This window comes from Mustelus asterias, chromosome 16, assembly GCF_964213995.1.
Source record: "Mustelus asterias chromosome 16, sMusAst1.hap1.1, whole genome shotgun sequence".
Classification (NCBI taxonomy): domain Eukaryota; kingdom Metazoa; phylum Chordata; class Chondrichthyes; order Carcharhiniformes; family Triakidae; genus Mustelus; species Mustelus asterias.
In genome coordinates, this window is record NC_135816.1 from 71,987,063 (window position 1) to 72,013,463 (window position 26,401).

The window sequence follows — 26,401 nt, forward strand, 5'->3', positions numbered from 1 at the left end:
TTTCCGGCCACGCTTACCCCAGGACCGGAAAATCCTGCCCGAGGTCAATGGACCATTGCATGGTCTGCACCCCACCCGCAGGCAGGATGGGAAAATTCCGCTCTTAAGGGCAATTTAGCGTGGCCAATCAACCTAACCAGCACATCTTTGGAGTGTAGGAGGAAACCGGAGCACCCGGAGGAAATCCACACAAACACGGGGTGAACGTGTAGACTCCACACAGACAGTTACCCAAGGCTGGAATTGAACCCGGGGTTCCTGGCACTGTGAAGCAGCAGTGCTAACCACTGTGCTACCAAAATATCTTGATTTTCTGGCGAGGGTGTTGTGCTGATTGATTCCCTGCAGTGCGTGCTCAGGTTCTCAAACCAAACCTCATGTAAAATATTGCTGCTGTGTGCACGGTAAACAGAACCCATGACTTGTCCTTTAGGAAACAACAGCAAAGGAAGGGCTCGTCCGAGATTTGAACCCAGCACCTCTCACAAACTCACTAATTATAGCACCCAAAACAAGAATCATACCCCGAGACCAACGAGCTGATGCTCTTGTAGTCACAGTATTTATATGAACAGTTCAGCTCAGTTTCTGGTCATTGGTAACCTCCAGAATGTTGATAGCGGGGGATTCAGCGATGTTGAGAGGAGATGGTTATATTCCCTCTTTTTGGAGATAGATAGTCATTGCCTGGCATTCGTGTGGCGCGAATGTTACTTACCATGTAATGTTGCCCGTGCATGATGCTGAATATTGTGCAGTCATCAGCAAACATTTCCACTTCTAACCTTATGATGGAGGGAAGGTCATTGATGAAGCAACTGAAGATGTTTAGGCCTAGGACACTATCCTGAGGACCTCCTGTCTTGGGATGAGATGATTGACCTCCAACAACCACAAACTTCTTCTTTTGTGTTAGGTATGACACCAACTAGTGGAGAGTGGAAAGCCTTTCCCCTGATTCTCATTATCTTTAGTTTTGCTAAGGGGAATTATCCAAGTAATGCCACACTTGGTCAAATGTTGCATTGTGCCAAGGGCAATCATTCTCACCTCACTTCTTGAGTTCAGCTCTTTTCTGCATGTTTGAACGAAGGCTATAATGGGGTCAGGAGCTTAGTGGCCCTACCAGAGCTTAGATCTGATCTTTTGGTTGTGGGATTGTTTGACTCTGTCTATTACTTGCTGCAATATTGTTTATCATGCAAGTAGTCCTGTGTTGTAGCTTCACCAGGTTGGCACTTCATTTTTTTAGAGTATAAAAGTTGGGGTCTGATGTTGCAGATGTATAGAACGTTGGTTCAGCCGCATTTGGAATACTGCGTCCAGTTCTGGTCGCCACACTACCAGAAGGACGTGGAGGCTTTGGAGAGAGTACAGAGGAGGTTTACCAGGATGTTGCCTGGTATGGAGGGGCTTAGTTATGAGGAGAGATTGGGTAAACTGGGGTTGTTCTCCCGGAAAGACGAGGGATGAGGGGAGACTTAATAGAGGTGTATAAAATTATGAAAGGCATAGATAGGGTGAACGGTGGGAAGCTTTTCCCCAGGTCGGTGGTGACGTTCACGAGGGGTCATAGGTTCAAGGTGAAGGGGGGGAGGTTTAACACAGATATCAGAAGGACATATTTTACACAGAGGGTGGTGGGGGCCTGGAATGCGCTGCCAGGCAAGGTGGTGGAGGCGGACACACTGGGAACGTTTAAGACTTATCTAGATAGCCACATGAACAGAGTGGGAATGGAGGGATACAAAAGAATGGTCTAGTTTGGACCAGGGAGCGGCACGGGCTTGGAGGGCCGAAGGGCCTGTTCCTGCGCTGTATTGTTCTTTGTTGTTCTTTGGTGTTGTTTTGGCATGCACTTCTCATTGAACCAGGGTTGATTCCCTGGCCTTATGATAATGGTAGAGTGAAGGAGATGCCAGGCAATAAAATTATAGATTGTGGTTGAATGCAATTCTGGTGTGCTGCTGATGGCCCACAGTTGAGCAACTGGACCTGTTCTGAATCTATCCCATCTAGCATGGTGGTAGTGCCACACTACATGATGGAGGGTATCCTTAGTGTGAAGACAGGACTTTATCTCCACAAGGACTGTCAGTGGTCACTCCTATCAATATTATCATTAACAGATGCATATGAAACCGTTAGATTATTGAGGGAAAGTAGGTCTTTCCCTCTTCTTGGCTCTTTCACCACCTGTCACAGGCCCTATCTCGCAGATATTTTCCGCAGGACTTGGCCAGCTTGTTGAGTAGTCGTGTTAATTATCCACTCTTGATGTTGGACACTGAAGTTTCCCGCCCAGAGTACATTCTGTGCCTTTGCAACCCTCAGTGCTTCTTTCAAGTATTCTTCAACATGGAGGATTATTGATTCAACAACTGAGGGAGGGTGGTAACATGGAAACCAGAAGCAGGAGTAAGCCATTTGGCCCTTCGAGCCTGCTCTGTCATTCATTTTGATCATGGCTGATTATCAAATTCAATATCCTAATCCCTCCATCTCCCCATATCCCTTGATCCATTTAGCCCCAAGAGCTATATCTAATTTCTTCAACTACATTCTGTGGTAGTGAATTCTACACATTCACCACTCTCTGGGTGAAGAAACTTCTCCTCACCTCAGCCCTAAAAGGTTTACCCCCTATCTTCAAACTATGACCCCTAATTCTAGACTGGCCCACCATTGGAAATATTCTTTCTGAATCTACCCTGTCAAAACCCTGTTAAAATTTCTATGAGAGTTGGTAAGCAACAGGAGATTTCCTTGTCTAGGTTTGTGTCATGTCATGAGACTTCATAGAGTCCAGAGTAAATGTTGAGGACACTGAGGGCAACAATCTTCTGACTATATAACATTGTGTTGCCACTTCTAATGTGTCTGTCCTGGTGACGGGTCAGGGATAGCGATGAAAGATGTTGGCTGTTAACGATTCTGCAACTGTGACTCTGCCAGGCTGTTTCTTGACTGGTCTGTGGGGTCCTGCTCCTACATTTTGGCACAAGTTCCCAGATGTTAGTGAGGACAGCTTTGCAGAATGGTATGGGCTAGATGTGCCTTTGTTGTTTCCGGTGCCTGGGTTGATGCTGGATGTTCTGTCAGGTTTGGTCATTTTTTTGAACTTTCTGTTCTGGTGTTATATCTGAATGGCCTGCCAGGCCATTTCAGAGATCAGTTAAAGGGTCAGCCACATTGCTGTGGCTCTGGCCACAAATAGGCCAGATTGGGTAAGGATGACAGGGTTCCTGCTATAAGGATATTTGTGAACCTGATGAAGTTTTATGACAATCCAATAATTTCATGGTCACCATGAGACTAGCTTTTTATTCCAGATTTATTAATTAATTGAATTTAGATGACACCAGTTGCCTCCTGTGTATTAGTCCAGGCCATTCAATTACTGGTTCAGTCACATTACCACCACCAATTGCTTTTCTAACAACAATAATTGTCACCAGAAGCTGAGAATTTAGGCAAATGGTGAGTCTTCATTTTGTTGGAAAAACCAACAGTACTCAAAAGTGTTTTTTGCCAGGGTGGTGGGTTTGATCATTACTGAGAGGATGAATCAGGATGCGAGTGCTGAAAGGACAATGTTCTCATTCTTAAATCTTCCTTTAGTACATTTTGGAATGCTACTGTCATTTTGCTTTTCAAGTAAAACATTATTCCTGCTTTAAGGGTCAATCATTTGAAATAAGAAAAGAAAAGTTGCTGTCGAGATCTCAACATAACTTTACAGGGTGTCATTCCTTTGATTGGAATACATTCTGTAGGGAAGGTGATGGCGTAGTATTATTGTCACTGGACTAGTAATCTAGAGACCCAGAGTACAGACCCAGGGTCTGGGTAGCCAGGTTCGAATCCCATCGAATTCCATCATGATGGATGATGATAATTTGAATTCAATAAAAAAAATCTGGGAATAAACATCTAATGACGATCATGAAACCATTCACTCATGTCCTTTAGGGAAGGAAATCTGCCATCCATACCTGGTTTGGCCGACATGTGACTACAAACAACATAGCATTGGGGTTGACTCTTGGATACCTTCGAAACAAGGGCAGTTAGGGCTGGGCAATAAATGCTGGTCTAGCCAGTGAAGCCCACATCCCATGAACAAATAGAAAAAATAATCTGTGAACATCACACATCTACAGTAATTCCAACCACCAATGCATTTTCAGTGACAATATTAGTTTGTGTGCATCTGTTCCTGCCCAATGGCAGAACAGATTGAAGAGACTGAATGGTCTCCCCCTGTTCCTGTCTTCCTCTGTCCTCCAGTACCTGGAGCAGAGAGCCAGGATCAGCAGGAAACTGATTTCTCCTATTTTCAAATAGCGCCAGGAAGGATAAGGGTGAATTAACATTATTGAAACGACTTAGAAATGAGTTTGGATGGATTGTTGGACCCAAACCTCCTCCAGATTTACAACCCTCCAAGATCTCTGCGCTCCTTCAATTCGGGTCCAAGTTGTGAATCCATTTATTATTGTTAAACCCCTTAGCGGCCTTTTCCTCTTTCTGATTCTTATCTGCCTACTGTGAATTTTTGAAAATCTCTGCTTTCAAAGCTGGTGATGCACAAGCTACAAATGATGATATAGCGGGCAAACACTTAACGCATCTGTGTAACATCCCCCTGTGTGCAAATTTAACTGAGGCAATAGTGCATTCAAATTAGACAAGTTAATTTGCTCAATAAAATAGCGGACAGACAAATACCATGTGAGCACATTAAGCATCTGTCTCCTAATTTCACCAAGAGTAATTTGCTGCCTACATTCTTCTTTGGACTTGGCAAAAAAAAAATCCTTTCTGCAAGAATTAAAATTGTTACAACAACAAATTCCATTCTTATAGAACATTTAATGTATCATAACATCTCACTTCAAATAGAATTTTGGAATGGCCCCAATAAGAGGACATTAGGGCAAGTAATGCTTGGCAAAGGCATAGGTTCAAGGAGTATCTTCAGAGAGGAGAAAGAGGCTGAAAGATTTAAGTCCAGAATTCCAGAGCTGAAGCCATCGGCTGCTGAAGGCATGGCCACAAAGAGTTGGAGTAATAATAATGCAGGTTGGACCCAAATTGGAGGAGTGCAGAGATCTTGGTGAGTTGCAAATCTGGAGGAGGTTGCAGAGATGGGGAGGAGCAAGGTCAAGGAGGGATTTGAAAACAAAGGTAAGAATTTCATGTTTAAAGCATCACTGGATTCAGAAGCCAACACGGACCAGCACAGTCATTCATTAAGTTGGACACTGTTGTGTTTTATGCCTCGGAGACATTCAGAAATGACACCAGTATCAATGTCCGAACAGGCATTTTATTTACAGTGCTTTTAAAACCTCTGCACTCTCATGCTCCCAGCTGTTTTCTTTCAGTTTAGTTTCAATTTCTCTCTGTAACACACAGGCTTGACTAACAGCACACAGAGAACAGTTAACAGACACATGTAATCATCAAACAATTCGATATTACATGCTTTCCCCCACCACACATCGTTGCCAATTTTTGTCTTGGCCATCCCAGGGAGAGCACTGTGTAGTTCCTCCAATAATAACTTACTGCTGGGCGTGGGGATGACCACCCTCACGCCCCACAAACGACATTGGAGGCAATTCTCCCAGCCCACTGCACTGCTTTAGTATCTGCGGCTCCAAGCTTTTTGGAGTAATCAGTTCCGCGCGGAGCTGATTTAAATATTTAAATCCCAATTTCAATTTAATTAGCGGGCCCCGAACTGAAGTCCTACGCGTGTCTCATAGAATCATAGAATCATAGAAACCCTACAGTACAGAAAGAGGCCATTCGGCCCATCGAGCCTGCACCGACCACAATCCCACCCAGGCCCTACCCCCATATCCCTACATATTTACCCACTAATCCCTCTAACCTACACATCTCAGGACACTAAGGGCAATTTTTAGCATGGCCAATCAACCTAACCCGCACATCTTTGGACTGTGGGAGGAAACCGGAGCACCTGGAGGAAACCCACGCAGACACGAGGAGAATGTGCAAACTCCACACAGACAGTGACCCAAGCCGGGAATCGAACCCAGGTCCCTGGAGCTGTGAAGCAGCAGTGCTAACCACTGTGCTACCGTGCCGCCCTGCCGCCAGGAGTAGTTTGCTCCAGTGAGGTTTACTCCTGCTCCCCACTAATGGAGAGCTGGCGGCTGACCCCACTGGAGGGGACAGAGGCTACAGAGGTCCCCCCACTAGGATGGGGGTAAGGGGGTGCCTCCTGTGCAGTGCCAGCCGAGCAGTACCAGCCTGGCCCCCTGGCACTGCCCAAAGGGCAAAGTGGCAAAGCCTAAGAGGCACTTTGGCACAGCCCATCGTTCTGGTAAGTACGCCCCAAAAACAGGTGGGAAATTCTCATGTTTTCCCACCCATTGGACACTGAGACCAGAATTTTAACGGCACGCCTGCCCAAGGCTCACAAGATCGAGCCCGAGGCCAGTGGACAATGCCGCTCTGCAAGCATCATGCCGGTAAAATCAGGACCTTAGTTTTGTTTTGGGGTGAATCCTGGCCATTGGTGGAATTTCTTTATCTTAAAGTTGACAATCAGCTCCTCTTTCTCAATCTGTGAGTATGCCTTTCCTACATCAGTGAGGGTCCTTGAAGCATAGCCAATGGGTCTTTCTAACCTTTCATTCGTTTTAAGTGACACAACAGCTCCAATTCCATAAGGAGATGCAGCACAAGTGAGAATGATGTATTTTGAAGAGTTGAAATGGACTAAAAGGCAGGATGACTAAAGGGCTTGATTCACTTGTCTGAAGGGTTTGTTTTGCTGTGCCATCTCTGGTGTTCTTATAATAATGCATGTACAGGTGCCAATATCAAGTTTGGAATAAACCTTCCAGAATAATTTACCATTCCAAGAAATGATTTTAACTCTGACACATTCTTTGGGGCTGGTACTTCTTTCATGGCCCTGGAGTGCAACCCTCATGCTTCTACTCTAAACACCAAATAAGTTCACCTTGTTTGCCTTAAATGTGCATTTCCCTCCCCTGAGTCTCACTCCAGCTTCCTGGAACCTTGTTAAAACCTCCTCTAGGTTGGTTAGGTTCTCCTCTTCTGTGGCTCCCATAATTAGCACATCATCCAAATAAACAAATACCTTTAGTAAATCTTGTGATAGGCTCTCCATTGTGTGTTGAAAGATTGCACAAGCAATCCAATTGGCAGTCTGGTGTTCTGGTGGGCCCCTTATGTGTGTTAATATTGACAAACTCCCTGGATGCATCATCCAGTTCCAGCTACTGGGATGCATGATTCATATCTAACTTAGTGCAAAGTAGATCTCCAGCTAGCTTGGCAAACAGGTCCGCTACTTTAGGTATGGCATACCTGTCCAATTTTGCCACCTGATTTATCGTTAATTTATAATCCCCACATATTCGTCTTATCTGGCTTAAGTATTAGTACAATAAGAACATAAGAACATAAGAAATAGGAGCAGGAGTAGGCCATCTAGCCCCTCGAGCCTGCCCCATCATTCAATAAGATCATGGCTGATCTGAAGTGGATCAGTTCCACTTACCTGCCTGATCCCTATAACCCCTAATTCCCTTACCGATCAGGAATCCATCTATCCGTGATTTAAACATATTCAACGAGGTAGCCTCCACCACTTCAGTTGGCAGAGAATTCCAGAGATTCACCACCCTCTGAGAGAAGAAGTTCCTCCTCAACTCTGTCCTAAACTGACCCCCCTTTATTTTGAGGCTGTGCCCTCTAGTTCTAGTTTCCTTTCTAAGTGGAAAGAATCTCTCCATCTCTACCCTACCAGCCCCTTCATTATCTTATAGGTCTCTATAAGATCCCCCCTCAGCCTTCTAAATTCCAACGAATACAATGGAAGCTACCCACTCCATGAATTGCACAGACTTGAGAAAGGCCAAATCTTCGAACTGTTTAAGTTCAGTCTCCACCTTCTTGTGTAGTAAAGTAGGGTCTTGCTCTGTAAAATTTTGGTGTAGCCTCTGGATGCACATAAACTTTGGCTTTCAAGCTTCTTATTTTGCCCAGTTCTTCTTGAGATACCTCCTGAGGACGTCATGCAATCCCCTTCCTAAATTTTGAAACTCTCCAGCGAACTCAATTTTATTTCCTGATGGTAATCTTGTCCCATCAAGCTTGGCCCTTGGCCCTTAACTACAATTAAAGGCAATTGGACAGAATGCTGTCTGTAACTTACAGGTGCTGCTGTTGTTCCCAAAATCTGGATAGTCTCCCCCATATTTGTCGGCAGTATGGTTGCAGCGTTTTTAAATCTGGACCTGTAAGCATGGATAAGTTTGTTCTCTCACTGCAGGCTTAACACACAGCTAACCTAAAGCTATACTTCTCCTGAGGGTGGGCTCCTCCACACCGATAGCATTCTTCACAATTCTTGGTTTGTAGACTGAATCTCTTATACCCTTGCACCCTCTCTGGTTCAGTACTTCTTTGTTTATTAAACTCTGTGCCCACACCCCTGGCACTACTGGCTTGGTGGACTTTGCCAGTTTGCACGCTTTGAAGTTCTATCACACTTTTTTCTGCACTTTCCAGAGGAAGGGCAATTTCTAATGCTTTCTTTAGGTTATTTCTGCTTCTGCCAACAGTTTCTTCTGTGTGGCAGTATTATTCACCCCACACACTAGCCGGTCTCTCAACATCTCTTTAAGGGCAGACCCAAATTCCCAATATTCAGCCCCAACCTCACTATGAAAGCTGCTATTTCCTCCCCAGGGGCTCTTATTGTTGAGTTAAACTTGTATCTCTCCATAGTCACCAAGGGCTTTGAGTTCTTCGAAGATTTAGTGTCCAGAGAAGTCAAGCTCCTTATCAACTAATAGGTCTGGGCACTGCCGGCTGTTAATAGACTTACCCTCTACTTCTCCTCACCCCCCCTCTATTGTTTGCTTTGAAGATGTATTGCAGGCATTCACTGTATTGAACCTTGAACCCAATCCTCTGAATTGGGGTTGAATGGTTCAAGCTTTCCGAATACAGGCATTATGAAAACTCACTAACTGTCGAATAGACACGCTTACAACAACTTGTACATGAGGCCTACTCTGCTGTTCTTCGTGGCAAATGGAAAGTGCTCCATTGATTTTCTTTGCCATATGTAATATGTTGGGAAGAGTGGCGACAACCAAATTGTGTAACTAAAGAACTATTTATTAACAGTAAGAAGTCTCACAACACCAGGTTAAAGTCCAACAGGTTTAGGAATCACGAGCTTTCGGAGCGCTGCTCCTTCATCAGGTGAGTGATGAAGGAGCAGCTCTCCGAAAGCTTGTGATTCCAAATAAACCTATTGGACTTTAACCTGGTATTGTGAGACTTACTGTGCTTACCCCTGTCCAATGCTGGCATCTCCACATCATATTTATTAACAGCAGTAACGATATACAGAGAGTGGGAAAGATGCTACCGATTACTTTGATTTCAGACTCCTGACTGCCTGAGAGAACCCATGCTCAGCTCCAGGATTCATGCGTTTCAATCCAATTGGCCAATGGGTCAACTGGACCCCCCGCCATAACCTCACACCTTAGAGGGGCTCGCTACTACAGTCCTCAATGTGGGAAGATGTCTAATTTTTAAAAAAATGAAGAAATAAGACTAATTTTCTTTGTAAATTCTGCAGGTGCGGGTTTGAATGAAGCACTCACACCAGGGAGTATCATCCTTAATTAAAAGAAATTAGATGTCACTTGTCTTGGTGAAAATAAGTCTTAACATAAAAAAAGCTAGGAATGCACCAGAAATTTCCTTTCGAGGAAAATGTTTTGTTCAATAACATAATACATAAATTTTGAGACAAAACACTAAATAAATTACAACTGTTCCTCTTCCAAACCTTCAGCTTTCCCTGAAACTGCCTTAAATTTCACATACAGTGGGATTTCTTCAGTAAGAGGAAGTAATATTTGATTGGTTCTGACAGATTTCACTTCCACCCTTCAACTGATACGATCGTTTCTACCAATCCTCAGCTACACCCTTCAATTCCAATCCCAGTGGAAAGCATTGGCATTTCACAAAATAATCATCAGCTGACAACCAGTTGAAATGCTGAATAGTTTACAGGGATTAGTTCTCAGCATAAGGGATGTTAGCCACAGGGTTAGGTTGGGGAAGTTGGGATTGTTCTCCGGGGAGTGAAGGAGGGAGATTTGAGGGGGTGTACAAGATTTATTGTCGGCTGTCCCATCGATTTGAAATTTACTCAGCTTTGCGAGTTTCTGTTGTGGGCCTTTACATGAGTGAACAGGCTGTTTCCCAAACCATATATCTCTGGAGTCCTGAGGCAGGATGTCCCACAAGGTAGTGGGATCTGGAGGGCAGGATGTGCGTCCTTTTCTTTCCTTCTCTGCCTCACCCTTAAGATGTTCGACTCAAAGGGTGATACAACTTGATGGACAAGTTATCGTTCTAAATGATGCTGGATCCTGGTAGAAGCCTGTGTGTGACTCATCTTAAAATGAGGAACTTGGAAATGCTGCCATTGTCCACATGATCTTGACAGGTTGGTGATCAGACCTTGATCGGTGTCAAATCACAATGACCGGGACCACCTTGCTGCTGTGGCCTTCTTCCCCCACGGACTTGAAGTCATTGAATCATAGAAATCCTATAGTGAAGAAAGAGGCCATTCGGTCCATCGAATCTGCACTGACAACAATCCCACCTAGGCACTATCCCCATAACCCCACATATTTACCCCGCTAATCCCTCTAACCTACGCATCCTGGGACACTAAGGGGCAATTTAGCAATGCCAATCAACCTAACCCGCACATCTTTGGACCATGGGGGGAAACCCACGCAGATATGGGGAGAATGTGCAAACTCCACACAGGCAGTGACCCAAGCCAGGAATCGAACCTGGGTCCCAGGCACTGTGAGACAGCAGTGCTAATCACTGTGTCACCGTGCCGCCTATGTATTTTGTGATCTCTGGTTATTCTTATGCAAATAATGTCAGATGTTAAAAGATTCACAAAGCTGACTCATGTACATGATTTATTCTAAAGGTTATCATCTCCTATATTTAGATACAAACCATTTTCTCTCCATTCCCCTCTTGGCTAATAAAAGATGGTGGACACCTGGAGGAGCTCTGTTCAGAAGAGAGAACATTTGGGCTGATGTTACCGATAGGAGGTGGCTTTTACCAGAATAATTTTATTCTTTACAGGAATGTGGGCAACATTTGTTGCCCATCCCTAATTGCCTTCTGTAGCAGCCTGCGACTGCTCGAGTAAAATAGAATCGAGATGCTGGCCTTGGAATGATGAGTGAATTTATCTATATAGAAACAGACTGGGTAGGCAGAGTCTCTAACCTGAGCCTAACCAAACGATTACCCCACTTCTGCTTACACCTCAAGGAAAAACCTGCTTCAACAAGTCAGCTAAAACTTTCTTCCCTTAATTATTCATGGATATCTTGCATAAATTGCATCAAAGTACGTTGCACCTTGATCGTAAGTGATCTCATTACAGAGAACGGATTTTCACATGTTTCATGAGGACAACCGTCTTTTAAAAATCGATTCCTATACCTTTCTTTTTCCACGCTGAACTTTTTCAGTCAGTAGCTTAGCTGATAGCCCCTGATGGTCCCCTCCCTTGATGCCAGCACTAATTTGCTCAGAATTTCCATCATTGGTACACAACTAATTTCTCCTTCTAGTTTGCCAGTGAATCATGCCAGTGGTATTTTATGCAAACTAATCATAATAGACATGAAAATTTTATCTCAGTCTCAATGTCAATTAGATGGTAATGAGGCACAGGATGGCTAAGTAGTCCCCAATACCTTGAGAAACTGGATTCACACCCAGTCTGCAGTCAAGGCAGAAGAACCCTTGCTGGGAAAAGGTCATCCGCCTGCTGGACACTTAACTCTACTTCCCTCTCGCCACTGATGTTGCCTGACCTTTGAATGTTTCCAGAACTTTCTGTTTGTATTCCAAGCCTCCTTCGTTTTTGCCTGATGTCTTTTAAAATCCCACAGGCAACGATGTTGAGTAGTCTGAATGCATAGTTCCTACTGAATTATCAATACCTTCTGAGTATTATTGAAAGGTACTTATTATATTTGGGCAGCACGGTGGCACAGTGGTTAGCACTGCTGCCTCACAACATCAGGGACCCGGGTTCGATTTTCGGCTTGAGTCGCTGCCTGTGTGGAGTTTGCATGTTCTCCCTGTGTCTGCGTGGGTTTCTTCCAGGTGCTCCGGTTTCCTCCCACAGTCCAAAGATGTGCAGGTAAGGTTGATTTTCCATGCTAAATTGACCCTAATATCAAGGGGATTAGCAAGGTAAATATGTGGGGTTAGGGGGATAGAGTGGGATTATTGTCGGTGCAGACTCGATTGGCTGAATGGCCTCCTCCTGTACTGTAGGGATTTTATGAAAAATAGCATGCAGAGGTGTTTGCTTCTTTTAGTCCTTCATGTGGAACCAGTGTAAAGGTGTAGGTGATTCTTGATTTGAGAGAGAAAGAGGCCTACTTTGGTAAATGCACACTTCTTTCTGGTAGACCTACTTTCCCAAAAATTGGAGCTGCAGCTGAAAACTTAATCAATTGCTGACACCAGTCAAAGCACTGCAGGAAAACAGTGATGGTTAAACTTGGCTGAGATTGTTGCAGGACCTGTAGGTCAGAACCTAGCAGTGGGCTGAAGGCCTGAAAGTAAGGACCTGCATCGATTTAGACATGACCTGGCACAACAAACTTTATAATTTGATTTTGGTCCCATAAAGTAATGTGCTTGTTGCAGGATTTTAATCTTCATTGTACTGTGTTGCTAAACAATGTAGGCTTATTTTCTGGCATAAATCCCACCATGAACATGGCCAAGATAACGCAAAATTGGAAAAATAAAGATTGCATCTTAAATTTCTTCAGTGTCAGCAAACACAGAAATCTGATTTTGTGTCAATCTGTCCAACTTGGAAACAAAGCTAATTTACTAATGAGAAAGTTTTCACCTCAAATCAACCTGCTCTCTCTCTCATTCTTTCTTTCATTTACTTTCTTTTTCTCTTTCTTTCCTTCTTCTTCCTTTCTTTCTCTCTTTCTTTATTTTTTTCTTCCTCTTTTTCACTCACTCTTTCCCCCTCTTGTCATGTCTCTATTTTCTTTCTATTGCACTCTCCTTTTGTCTCTATTTCTTGCTTTCTCTTTTCTCTCTCAATCTTTCTCTCTTTATTTCTCTCTCTTTTTCTCTATCTTTCTCTTTCTCTCCCCCTCTCTCTCCCTCTCTCAATCTCTTTCTCTGTGATTAGTGTGATGCTGTGCACTGCTGCTCAGAACCTTCTTCCCTTGTCAATCCAAATATGGTGTCCCTAAGACAAAGTTCTTGGCTGAAAAATGAAAGGATGATATCAAAGGGCAGAGCTCGGGTCTCAGTGAGAGAACACATCTGGTTCACTAATGTCCTTTAGAGAAAGAAATCTGCCATGCCTACCTGATCTGGCCTACATATGACTCCAGAGCCACAGCAATATGATTGATTCTGCACTGCCCTCTGAACAAGAGCAAGTATGAATGGGCTCACAACACCAGGTTAAAGTCCAACAGGTTTATTTGGCAGCATTAGCTTTCGGAGTCTCGCTCCTTCTTCAGGTGAGTGAGGAGTTGTGTTCACAAACAGGGCATATATAGACACAAACTCAATTTACAAGATAATGGTTGGAATGCGAGTCTTTACAGGTAAACAAGTCTTAAATGTACAGACAATGTGAGTGGGCGGCACGGTAGCACAGTGGTTAGCACTGCTGCTTCACAGCTCCAGGGTCCTGGGTTTGATTCCCGGCTCGGGTCACTGTCTGTGTGGAGTTTGCACATTCTCCTCGTGTCTGCGTGGGTTTCCGCCGGGTGCTCTGGTTTCCTCCCACAGTCCAAAGATGTGCGGGTTAGGTTGATTGGCCAGGTTAAAAAAAATTGCCCCTAAGATGCGTAGGTTAGAGGAATTAGCGGGTAAAATATGTGGGGGTAGGGCCTGGGTGGGATTGTGGTCGGTGCAGACTCGATGGGCCGAATGGCCTCCTTCTGCACTGTAGGGTTTCTATGAGAGAGGGCCAAGCACAGGTTAAAGAGATGAGTATTGTCTCCAGCCAGGACAGTTGGTGAGATTTTGCAAGCCCAGGCAAGTCGTGGGGGTTACAGATAGTGTGACATGAACCCAAGATCCCGGTTGCGGAACTTGGCTATCAGTTTCTGCTCAGCGATTCTGCGCTGTCGTGTGTCGTGAAAGTCGCCTTGGAGAACGCTTACTCGAAGATCAGAGGCTAAATGCCCGTGACTGCTGAAGTGTTCCCCAACAGGAAGAGAACACTCTTGCCTGGTGATTGTCGAGCGGTGTTCATTCATCCATTGTCGTAGCATCTGCATAGTCCCCCAAATGTACCATGCCTTGGGACATCTTTTCCTGCAGCGTATCAGGTAGACAATGTTAGCCCAGTTGCAAGAGTATGTACCGTGTACCTGGTGGATGGTGTTCTCACGTGAGATGATGACATCCGTGTCGATGATCCGGCACGTCCTGCAGAGGTTGCTGTGACAGGGTTGTGTGGTGTTGTGGTCACTGTTCTCCTGAAGGCTGGGTAGTTTGCTGCGGACAATGGTCTGTTTGAGGTTGTGTTGTTGTTTGAAGCTACGACATCTTCTCCAGAGCCTTCAACATGTCATCAACGAAGACAAACATCTTGCCAAGGCCATCCCCATACCCCCACTTCTTGCCTTCGAACAACTGCACAACCTCAAACAGACCATTGGGTGGGATGCTCCATGGGAGAGTTGGTGCAGACTCATTGGGCTGGATGGCCTCTTTCTGCACTGTAGGGATTCTACGAAATCTATGAAACTAACTCAGAGTGGGTTCCAAGTGGGCAGCTGGGGGGATGCAGATAATGAAGATTTTGATCTCAGGGAACAACAGCCAATCAAGTCAATAACCTCTCCGGCCTACTCTAATATTCTCCTCATCTCCCTTAAAGTTGCCATCTCCTGGTGACAGATGGTTTCCTAGGATCTTGCTCCCCTCTTCCCGTACCCTTTGCCATAGACTGCAAATGGCCATTTGCTGACTAGATAGTGAGCATGGACACTGGTAAACTATTTTTATGATGAAAGCATTATATCTAAACCACAATTCCATTCCACAAGGAGATAAAAAGCATCCCCCCCTCACCGACATCCCCATCCCCTCACTTGCCTGCAGGGCTGAAGACATTTGTATTCCAACTCATGCTTTCAGTCAGCATTGCTAAATCAGCAGTGACCAAGTTTTTTTAAATTCATTCGTGGGACATGGGTGCCAGCATTTATTGCCCATTCCCTAGTTGCCCGAGGGCAGTTAAGAGTCAACCACATTGCTGTGGCTCTGGAGTCACATGTACACCAGACCATGTAAGGATGGCAGATTTCCTTCCCTCAAGGACATTAGTGAACCAGATGGGTTTTTCCGACAATCAGCAATGGTTTCATGGTCATCAGTAGATTCTTAACTCCAGATTTTTTATTGAATTCAAATTCCACCATCTGCCATGGTGGGATTCGAACCCAGGTGCCCAGAACATGAGCTGAGTTTTTTGGATTAATAGTCTAGCAATAATACCATTCGGCTATCGCCTCCCACCAAGGATGGAATCTGGTACCGTTTGGTCAGAGTGGCTATTCTAGAGATGTGTTACATTGCTGGGGAAGCTATGAATTTTAATTATTTGGAATGTTGATGATGTTTGAAGGGAAGAATCCTGTCTTAGTGAGAGAAATCACACCTCAGGACATCCCAAAGCCCTTTTCAAATGGCGGGAACGCAGTAGCTGGTCTGCACACAGGGAAATTCCACAAACAACAATGAGATGACTGAGGTGTTCGAATGATGTCCATATGGAGGGATAAATATTGGCCAGGATGCCAAGAGAGAGCTCTCCGGCTGTTTCTTTGCATATTAAATGCAATACCTCTGACTGTGCAGCACTCCCTCAGAACTGTCCTGCATAGCATTAGCCCAGTTTATGTGCTGAAGTCTTTGGGGATGGGGCTGGAACCTGCAATCTTCAGAAATAAATCATAAAATAGAATAGAATCATAGAATCCCGACAGTGCTGAAGGAGGCCATTCAGCCCATTGAGTTTGCACCAACAACAATCCCACCCAGGCCCTATCCCTGTAACCCCATGTATTTACCCTGCTAATCCCCCGGCACTAAAGGGCAATTTATCATGGCCAGTCCACGAAACCCGCATACGAGCGACTGAGCCAAGCCTGGCAGCGTGTAGGTTGTTGGGGTAAACAGTCATCTTCCTCCACTCCATTTCGCTTTCATCTGCATCCTAAGTGTTCAGTGGTTTTGTAAAAGTTTTTACCTTTTGTCCCTGGTGAATGGGAGCAGGTTATTGGAATTCTATTTTTTGTTTTAAATTAATCTTGTGCCACCGCAGCAGGTCAAAGGCAACATTTTTATTTCGGTCCGATGTTGCTTCTCAAACAGCCCAAGGTCAATATCAGGCTTGTGCTGGTTTGAAACGACTGAAATAGCAACCCTGTGTCTGTCTTGAAAATTCCTGCATGATTCTTTCTTAAAGTGGGCAGCAGGGCAGTGTAGAGACTGTAGAATCCGGGAAAACACCGTTCATAGATTTTCCGTAGTAGTGACAAGCAATAACTAACATAAAGAGAGTTTTGCTGTGATCTGTTAGTGATCCTGCAATTCAAATCATCTCATAGAACCCTACAGTGCAGAAGGAGGCCGTTCGGCCCATCGTTTATGCATCAACCACAATCCCACCCAGATCCTATCCCCATAACCCCATGCATTTACCCTAGCTAGTCCCCCTGACACTAAGGGGCAATTCAGCATGACCAATCCACCTAGCCCACACATCTTTGGACTGTGGGAGGAAACCAGAGCACCCGAAGAAAACCCAAGCAAACACGGGGAGAGCGTGCAAACTCCACACAGACAGTGACCCAAGCCAGGAATCGAACTCGGGTCCCTGGCGCTGTGAGGCAGCAGTGCTAACCGATGTGCCACCATGCCGCCCTATTGTCATGAGCATTAGAAAGTTTTTAATTCTCTTCGTAAGCGCCATTCTCTTCAAGCCCAGATAAAAATGTATTTTGAAAATGCAAAACATTTTAATTTTTAAAAATTAGCTTTGCTAATCTTTGGAATATTGTCTAGCCAAGGCAGCAGTTGAGGTTGGGTCATCGAATAGTTTGAAGCTGAACTGGGCAGATCTTTGACTGACAAGGGAGTCCAGGGTTATGTGGTGTGATGGGGGACACAGTAGGAAATTGCAGTTGAGACCACAGTCAGATTAGCATGATCTTGCTGAATTTTGTTTTTATTATTGTCACAAGTAGGCTTACATTAACATTGCAATGCAGTTACTGCAAAAATCCCCTAGTTGCCACAGTCTGGCACCTGTTCGGATACACTGAGGGAGAATTTAGCATGGCCAATGCACCAGCATGCCTTTCAGGAAGAAACCCACGCAGAGATGGAGAGAACGTGCAGACTCTGCACAGGCAGTGACCCAAGCCTACCCAATCTCGCTTCATAACTTAAATGTTGCATCCCAAGCAGCAGCCTGGTAAATCTCCTCTCCACCCCCTCCAGTGCAATCACATCCTTCCGATAATGTGGCAACTGGAACTGCACACAGTACTCTAGCTGTGGCCTCACCAAAGTTCAATACAACTCCAACATGACTTCCCTGCAAACAAAAGGTGTACAAAATGGTGAAGGTCATCGAACACATGTCCCTGGTGCTGTGAGGCAGCAATGCTAACCACTGTGCCATCCCAGTGATGGAGCAGGCTCAAGTTGTCAAGTAGTCTACTCCTTTCCTTTTTCCTATGTTCTTATATTGAGCTTTTCTCTTAGCCCCATTGGTTGCATCAGTATAAAAGAAATAACATTAAACCACAAAAGACCATGGTTGAAATTGATTATATGACAATGGTTCAAGGGTTGAAAGAGAACTTATTGAAGGAATTTAACACTGAAAAGTGTGAGGTGATACACTTTGGAAGGAGTAATTTGACAAGAAAGTATTCATTGAATAGTAGGACACGAGGAAGTTCTGTGGAACAAATGGACCTTGGCCACTTTGTCCACAGATATCTGAAAGCAGAAGGGCACGTTGGTAGGGTGGTAAAAAAAAGCATATGGGACACTTGACTTTATTAATCTAGGCTTGGATTACAAAAGCAGGGAAGTCATGTTGGAGTTGTATAAAACTTTGGTGAGGCCACAGCTAGAGTACTGTGTGCATTTCTAGTTGCCACATTATCGGAAGGATGTGATTGCACTGGAGGGGGTGGAGAGGAGATTTACCAGCATGTTGCCTGGGATGGAACATTTAAGTTATGAAGAGAGGTTGGGTAGGCTTAGGTTGTTTTTATTGGAGCAGAGAAGACTGAGGGGCGACCTTATCGAGGTGTACAAGATTATGAAAATCATGGACAGTGTGGATAAGGAGCAGCTGTTCCCCTTCGTTGAAGGGTCAGTCATGAGGGGACATTAGAACATAAGAACATAAGAAATAGGAGCAGGAGCAGGCCATCCAGCCCCTCGAGCCTGCCCCGCCATTCAATAAGATATTGGCTGATCTGAAGTGGATCAGTTCCGCTTACCCGCCTGATCCCTACAACCCCTAATTCCCTTACCGATCAGGAATCCATCTATCCGTGATTTAAACATATTCAACGAGGTAGCCTCCACCACTTCAGTTGGCAGAGAATTCCAGAGATTCACCATCCTCTGAGAGAAGAAGTTTCTCCTCAACTCTGTCCTAAACTGACCCCCCTTTTTTTGAGGCTGTGCCCTCTAGTTCTAGTTTCCTTTCTAAGTGGAAAGAATCTCTCCACCTCTACCCTATCCAGCCCCTTCATTATCTGATAGGTCTCTATAAGATCCCCTCTCAGCCTTCTAAATTCCAACGAGTACAAACGCAATCTGCTCAGTCTCTCCTCATAATCAACACCCCTCATCTCTGGTATCAACCTGGTGAACCTTCTCTGCACTCCCTCCAAGGCCAATATATCCTTCCGCAAATAAGGGGACCAATACTGCACACAGTATTCCAGCTGCGGCCTCACCAATGCCCTGTACAGATGCAGCAAGACATCTCTGCTTTTATATTCTATCCCCCTTGCGATATAGGCCAACGTCCCATTTGTCTTTTTGATCACCTGTTGCACCTGCAGACTGGGTTTTTGCATCTCATGCACAAGGACCCCCAGGTCCCTCTGCACAGCAGCATGTTGTAATTTCTTTCCATTTAGATAATAATCCAATTTGCTATTATTTCTTCCAAAGTGAATAACCTCGCATTTGTTAATGTTATACCCCATCTGCCAGATCCTCGCCCACTCACTCAGCCTGAACAAATCTCTCTGCAGACCTTCTACGCCCTCCACACGATTCACTTTTCCACTTATCTTTGTGTCGTCTGCAAACTTTGTTACCCTACACTCAGTCCCCTCCTCCAGATCGTCTATATAAATGGTAAATAGTTGAGGCCCCAGTACCGATCCCTGCGGCACGCCACTAGTTACCATCTGCCAACCAGAAAAGCACTCATTTATTCCGACTCTCTGCTTCCTGTCGGATAGCCAATCCCCAATCCATGTTAACACCCTACCCCCAACTCTGTGTGACCCAATCTTCTTCAGCAACCTTTTGTGAGGCACCTTATCAAACGCCTTTTGGAAATCCAAAAACATCGCATCCACCGGTTCTCCTCCGTCAACCACACTCGTCACATCTTCATAAAAATCCAACAAGTTCGTCAAGCACTACTTTCCCCTCATGAATCCATGCTGCGTCTGCTTAATCGAACCATTCTTATCCAGATGGCCTGCTATTTCTTCTTTAATGATGGATTCCAGCATTTTCCCAACTACAAATTGGGCGGGGATCCTGGATTCAGGATTCAATCCTGGACCGGGGAGCGGCGCGGGCTTGGAGGGCCGAAGGGCCTGTTCCTGTGCTGTATTGTTCTTTGTTCTTTGTACAGACATTAAGCTAACTGGCCTGTAGTTACCCGCCTTTTGTCTATTTCCTTTTTTAAACAGCGGCGTAACATTAGCCGTTTTCCAATCCATCGGCACTACCCCAGAATCCAATGAATTTTGATAAATAACCACTAACGCATCCGCTATTACCTCTGACATTTCTTTCAGTACCCTGGGATGCATTCCATCTGGGCCTGGGGACTTGTCCACCTTCAGTCCCATTAGCCGACCAAGCACTGCCTCCCTGGTAACATTAATTGTATTGAGTACCTCTCCTCCTACCAACTCTCTATCGTTAATATTCGGTAAACTATTTGTGTCTTCCACCGTGAAGACCGACACAAAAAACTTATTTAAAGTTTCAGCCATTTCCTCATTTCCCACTATTAAATCCCCCCTCTCGTCCTCCAAGGGTCCAACATTCATTCTTGCCACTCTATTCCTTTTTATATATTTGTAAAAGCTTTTACTATCATTTTTAATATTTAGAGCTAGCCTAGCTTCATAACCTATCTTTCCTTTCTTTATCGCTTTCTTAGTCATTCTTTGTTGTTTCTTAAAGTTTTCCCAATCTTCCGATTCCCCACTATTTTTGGCCACTCTATACGCATCGCTCTTTAATTTAATACTCTCCTTAATTTCCTTCGTTATCCACGGCTGGTTATCCCTTTTCTTACAGCCCTTCTTTATCACCGGAATATATTGTTGCTGAGTACTGAAAAGGATCTCCTTAAAAATCCTCCACTGTTCCTCAGCTGTCGTACCTACCAGTCTGCTCTCCCAGTCCACCTTAGCCAATTCTGCCCTCATCCTATCGTACTTCCCTCTGTTCAAACAGAGGACAGTGGTATGGGACCCTACTTTCTCCTCTTCCATTTGTATCAGAAATTCGACCAAATTGTGATCACTTGACCCAAGAGGATCCTTCACAAGAACATCCTTAATTCTACCTACCTCGTTACACATTACCAGATCTAAGATAACTCGTTTCCTCATCGGTTCTGTAACATACTGTTCAAGGTAACTATCCCGACAGCATTCTAAGAACTCTTCCTCCATCTCACCCCTTCCAATTTGAGTCAGCCAATCAATATGCAGGTTGAAGTCCCCCATGATTATTGCCGTTCTGTTTTTGCACGCATCCATTATTTGCTTGTTTATAGCCCTCCCCACCTCAACATTATTATTTGGGGGCCTATAGACCACGCCTACTAGTGTCTTTCTCCCCCTACTATTCCTTATCTCTACCCATAATGATTCCACGTTTTGTTCCTTAGAGCCTATGTCATCCCTCACTACTACCCTGATATTATCTTTTATTAACAGAGCTACCCCACCACCTTTTCCTTCCTGTCTATTCTTCCTAAATGCCTGATACCCCTGGATGTTCATCTCCCAGTCCTGGTCTCCCTGCAGCCACGTTTCTGTAATGGCCACTAGATCGTACCCATTAGTGCTGATTTGCACCATCAACTCATTAACTTTGTTCTGAATGCTTCTTGCATTCAGGCAAAGTGGCTTTATTCCAGCTTTTATCTGGACCCGATTTGATGAAACGCTATCAACCTCTCCCTCGCCCTCTACTCCTTTAACTACTTGAATGCCCTCATTCACTTGCACTCACTCCCTCTCCTCTACCATTGATTTCGTAATTCCTCTTACCTCTGCACCCTCCTCCCTATAAATTAGTTTAAAGCCCGATCTACAGCCCTAGTGATACGATTCGCTAGGACTCTGGTTCCAGCATGGTTCAAACGGAGACCATCCCATCTATACAGGTCCCATCTGCCCAAATACTGGTGCCAATGCCCCATGAATTCGAACCCATTCCTCCCACACCAATCCTTGAGCCACGCATTTGTCTCCTTAATCCCATTGGTTCAAGGTGAGCTGGAGGTTTAGGGGGGATGTGAGGACATTTTTTTTTATCCAGGGGGTGGTGACGGTCTGGAATGCACTGCCTGGGAGGGTGGTGGAGTGGGTTGCCTAACATCCTTTAAAAAGTATCTGGATGAACACTTGGCACATCATAACATTCAGGGCTATGGGCCAAGTGCTGGCAGATGGGATTAGTTCATAGAGTCACAGAGGTTTACAGCATGAAAACAGGCTCTTTAGCCCAAGTTGCCCATGCCGCCCCTTTTTTTAACCATTTGCATTTGGCCCATATCCCTCTATACCCATCTTACCTGTGTCTAAATGCTTTTTAAAAGACAAAATTGTTCTCTCCTCTACTCCTACCTCAGGCAGCTCGTTCCAGACACTCACCATCCTCTGGACACTTTTGTATCTCTCACCTAAAACCTATGCCCTCTAGTTTTAGACTCCCCTACCTTTGGGAAAGGATGTTGACTATCTAGCTGATCTATGCCCCCATTATTTTATAGACCACTATACAATCAAGGTGGGAGCTCAGGTGTTTCTAATGGGCCTCTTTTGTGCTCTATGATTCTAAGTTGTCAATAATAGTCAGCCATCAGTTGATAATAGATAGCGGATTGTTATCACTGCTTTTCAGAATATCCTTCCTGGGGCAGCTGGTTTTACAAGTGTTGGAAGTTGGAAGTGACATTCAAACAATATCAAAGTTATAAAACAATAATATCTGATATTGGTTTATAAATGGAATGATTGAATTCAATAAGTTAAACATATTTCTAAATAAAAGTTCTTAAATTCTGCTTACGCATGTTGTCCTGCCACTTTCTATTTCAATGATTTTTAAAATTTTAACTTTATTTTTAATGATCAGATTTCACATGGTATTCCAAAGAACAGTTAGAACAGACTAGAAACATTAATTCTGTTTCGCTCTCCACAGATGTTGCCAGACCTGGTGAATTTTTCCAGCACTTTCTGTTTTCATTTCACATAGCGTTCCTTGGGGTAAGGCAGATGCCAATGCTGCTTGATAATGACCAAACAAAAGGTGTGTAAAATGCTAATGAATGTTCTTTCTTGTTTCCCCTGAAGCAATAGACACTATGGGTGGTGTTTAATGAAGGTGAAGGGGGTCTCCCTCTCTCTCTGCCCTCCCTGTCTCCTGGCTGGCGAGATTGAGAGAGCCCTGCATTGCCTCTTCTTGGGAAGATCCGTTGCATTAAATGCCATTCAGACATTGAGGTGTACAAAACAATGAAGGTCACAGAGAGGGTAGATAGGAAGAAACCTTTCCCCTTAGTAGAGGGGTCAATAAACAGGAAGAACAGATTTAAGGTAAGGGGCAGGAGATGTAAAGGGGGTTTGAGGAAAAGCTTTTTCACCCAGATGGTGTCAGGAATCTGGAACTCACTGCCTGAAAGAGTGGTAGAGGCTGGAAACCTCACAATGTTTAAGCAGCACTTAGATGAGCACTTGAAATGCCATAATGTATAAACCTACAGAACAAGTCCTAACAAGTCCCTTGCCCCCAGCCTGAGTCCCCCATACCCAGGGTCCCCTGGGGGCTCCTCTGTCTGCAGCCTGGCAGTGGCAGTGGGCCACATGGGCACTGCACATAGCTCCTTGACACCCCTCGGGGCAGCTGGATACTATTTAGAGGGACGTTTTTTCCAAAGCCATTATCTCTCAAGAATACATGGAGGGATCAGAAAGTGTAGGGGGTGTGGGGGTGTGGAAGGGGCATGTGGGGATTCATCAGCCTCATTCACCACAAGCAGGAATCCCAACGCCGGGGCTAAAGCGGGATTCCCACCGGGTGGCAAACCCGTCGCCATTCACCCAGCCCACCCTGCCAGCCCTGATCAGGTTCCCGGCCAGACTGGGTAAGAACTTACCTGCACTTACTTCCTTGCCCCTCCCCCCCCCTCAGGGTCCAGGGCCACGATTGTCAGCACCATCACCAAAGTCCACCCAGTGCCGTTTCCGCTGGCGAGAAGAGTGCATTACAGGTGGCCAGTGTATCGGGCTTCCAGCCCACTAATGAAATGCAAATCAGTGTATTTGCATAACTGACGGATTCTTACCCAGTCTGGACAGGAACCCGATTAGGGCGGGCTGGGTGAATGGCAACGGGTTTACTTCCCGGTGGGAATCCCGCTTTAGCCCAGCACCTGATTCAGTGGGATGTTGGGGATTCTTGCTAGTGGTGAACAGGGCCAATGAATCCCCACATGCCCTCACCCCCCATTCCATCCCCACACCCCCTACACTTTCTGATCTCACCATGTATTCTTGAGAGATAATGACTTAGGAAAAAATGTCCCTCTAAATAGGTAAGATAACTAAGAACTGATTCACCCAAGTTGATGGATATTCTCATCTTATCTACCATCTAGAAAACCAAGGGCAGCAATTGCAGAGCAACCGTTCATCTCCAAGTTCCCATTCCAAGTCATAGACCGCCCCAATTTGGTCAAATGTCAATATTCATTCATCACCACAGGGTTAAACTCCTGGGATGCTCTACATGACAATATTGTGTGGGAGCACCTTCACCACATGGACTGCTGAGGCTGAAGAGAACAAGCCACCATCTTGTCGATGGCAGCAAGAGATGGCCCATAAATGCTGGCCTTACCTGTGACGCCCCTATCTCATGAATAAAATAACCATTGCCTAGCCTGGCATCTGTAACATAGTCAGTTTCATCTTTTCTGTGTGCAAGCAGGAAAGTGTTGCCAAAACTTCTGTATTGTATGTTCTCAAAGAAAGGGTGCCTAGTTCAATAAAATATCTAGAGCGGTGCTTGTAACATGGAGTGCTTTATAAAAGCATCCACTCACTCCCATTGTAGAAAATCCGACTTGCCAACGACAAATGGCTTTGTTATTAAAACCTGAATTCTCAGGTCAAGGGAAGCTACAGTTGAATGAAACATATTTTGTACTTGTCACCCTGTGCCTATATAAAGCTCTTTTCGATGAACTATACCACAATTGGCCACAGAGTTAAACTCCCCCGTTGTGAACCTCAGAAGGCAGCATTGACTCATTTTGTGTGACAGTTTTCTTTTTCATTTTCCATATCAGTTATGGACGTTCTGTGGTTGCCAATTTAGTGCCAATTATTTCTGAATTATGGGCAGTCTCATGCCGATAAAGGACTGGGTTGAAACTGCCCACACTCATTTCCTGGGGAATTATTACAGCCGGCAGCAAGAGGAGAACTTTCAATCCTTCCATCATGCTTTTTACATTAATATTTTACAGATGAATTGTATAGAACGTTGGTGAGGCCACATCTGGAGTATTGTGTGCAGTTTTGATGTCCTTATCTGAGGAAGGATGTCCTTGCTACAGAGGGAGTACAGCGAAGGTTTACCAAGCTGATTCCTAGGATGGCAGGTCTGTCATATCAGGAGAGACTAAGTCGGTTAGGATTATATTCACTGGAGTTTAGAAGAGTGAGAGAGGATCTCACAGAAACTTATAAAACTCTAACAGGGTTAGACAGGGTAGATTCAGAAAGAATGTTTGCAATGGTGGGGGAGTCCAGAATTAGGGGTCATAGTTTAGAACATAGAACATAGAAAAATTACAGCATAAACAGGCCCTTCGGCCCACAAGTTGCGCCGGTCATGTCCCTACCTACCTAGGCTTATATATAGGCTTACCTATAACCCTCAATCCTATTAAGTCCCATGTACTCATCCAGAAGTCTCTTAAAAGACCCTATCGAGTTTGCCTCCACCACCATTGACGGCAGCCGATTCCACTCACCCACCACCCTCTGAGTGAAAAACTTACCCCTGACATCTCCTCTGTACCTACTCCCCAGCACCTTAAACCTGTGTCCTCTCGTACCAGCCATTTCCACCCTGGGAAAAAGCCTCTGAGAGTCCACCCGATCTATGCCTCTCAACATCTTATATACCTCTATTAGGTCTCCTCTCATCCTATGTCTCTTCAAGGAGAAAAGACCGAGCTCCCTCAGCGTATCCTCATAAGGCATGCTACTCAATCCAGGCAACATCCTTGTAAATCTCCTCTGCACCCTTTCAATCTTTTCCACATCCTTGAAGAAGCAAAGTAGAATGATCAGAACTTTTCCACATCCTTGAAGAAGCAAAGTAGAATGATCAGAACTCACACTGCCATTAGAAATCAATTGGACAGCATTATGTGGAACTTTAGAAGGAATTTTCCCGTCCTGCCCGCCACGGGAATCATAGCACGTGGGGCGGCGAGGGGTGGGGTGGGGGGGGGGGGGGGGGGACCATGCAAAGGTCTGTTGACCATGGGTGGGATTTTCTGGTTTTGGGGTGAGCATGGCTGGAAAATCCCACCCATTATTACTTCACCCTGGGAATGATGAGCCTGTGGAATTCACTACTACAGAAAGCAGTTAAGGCCAAAACATTGTACATTTTCAAGGAGGAGTTGGATATAGCTCATGGA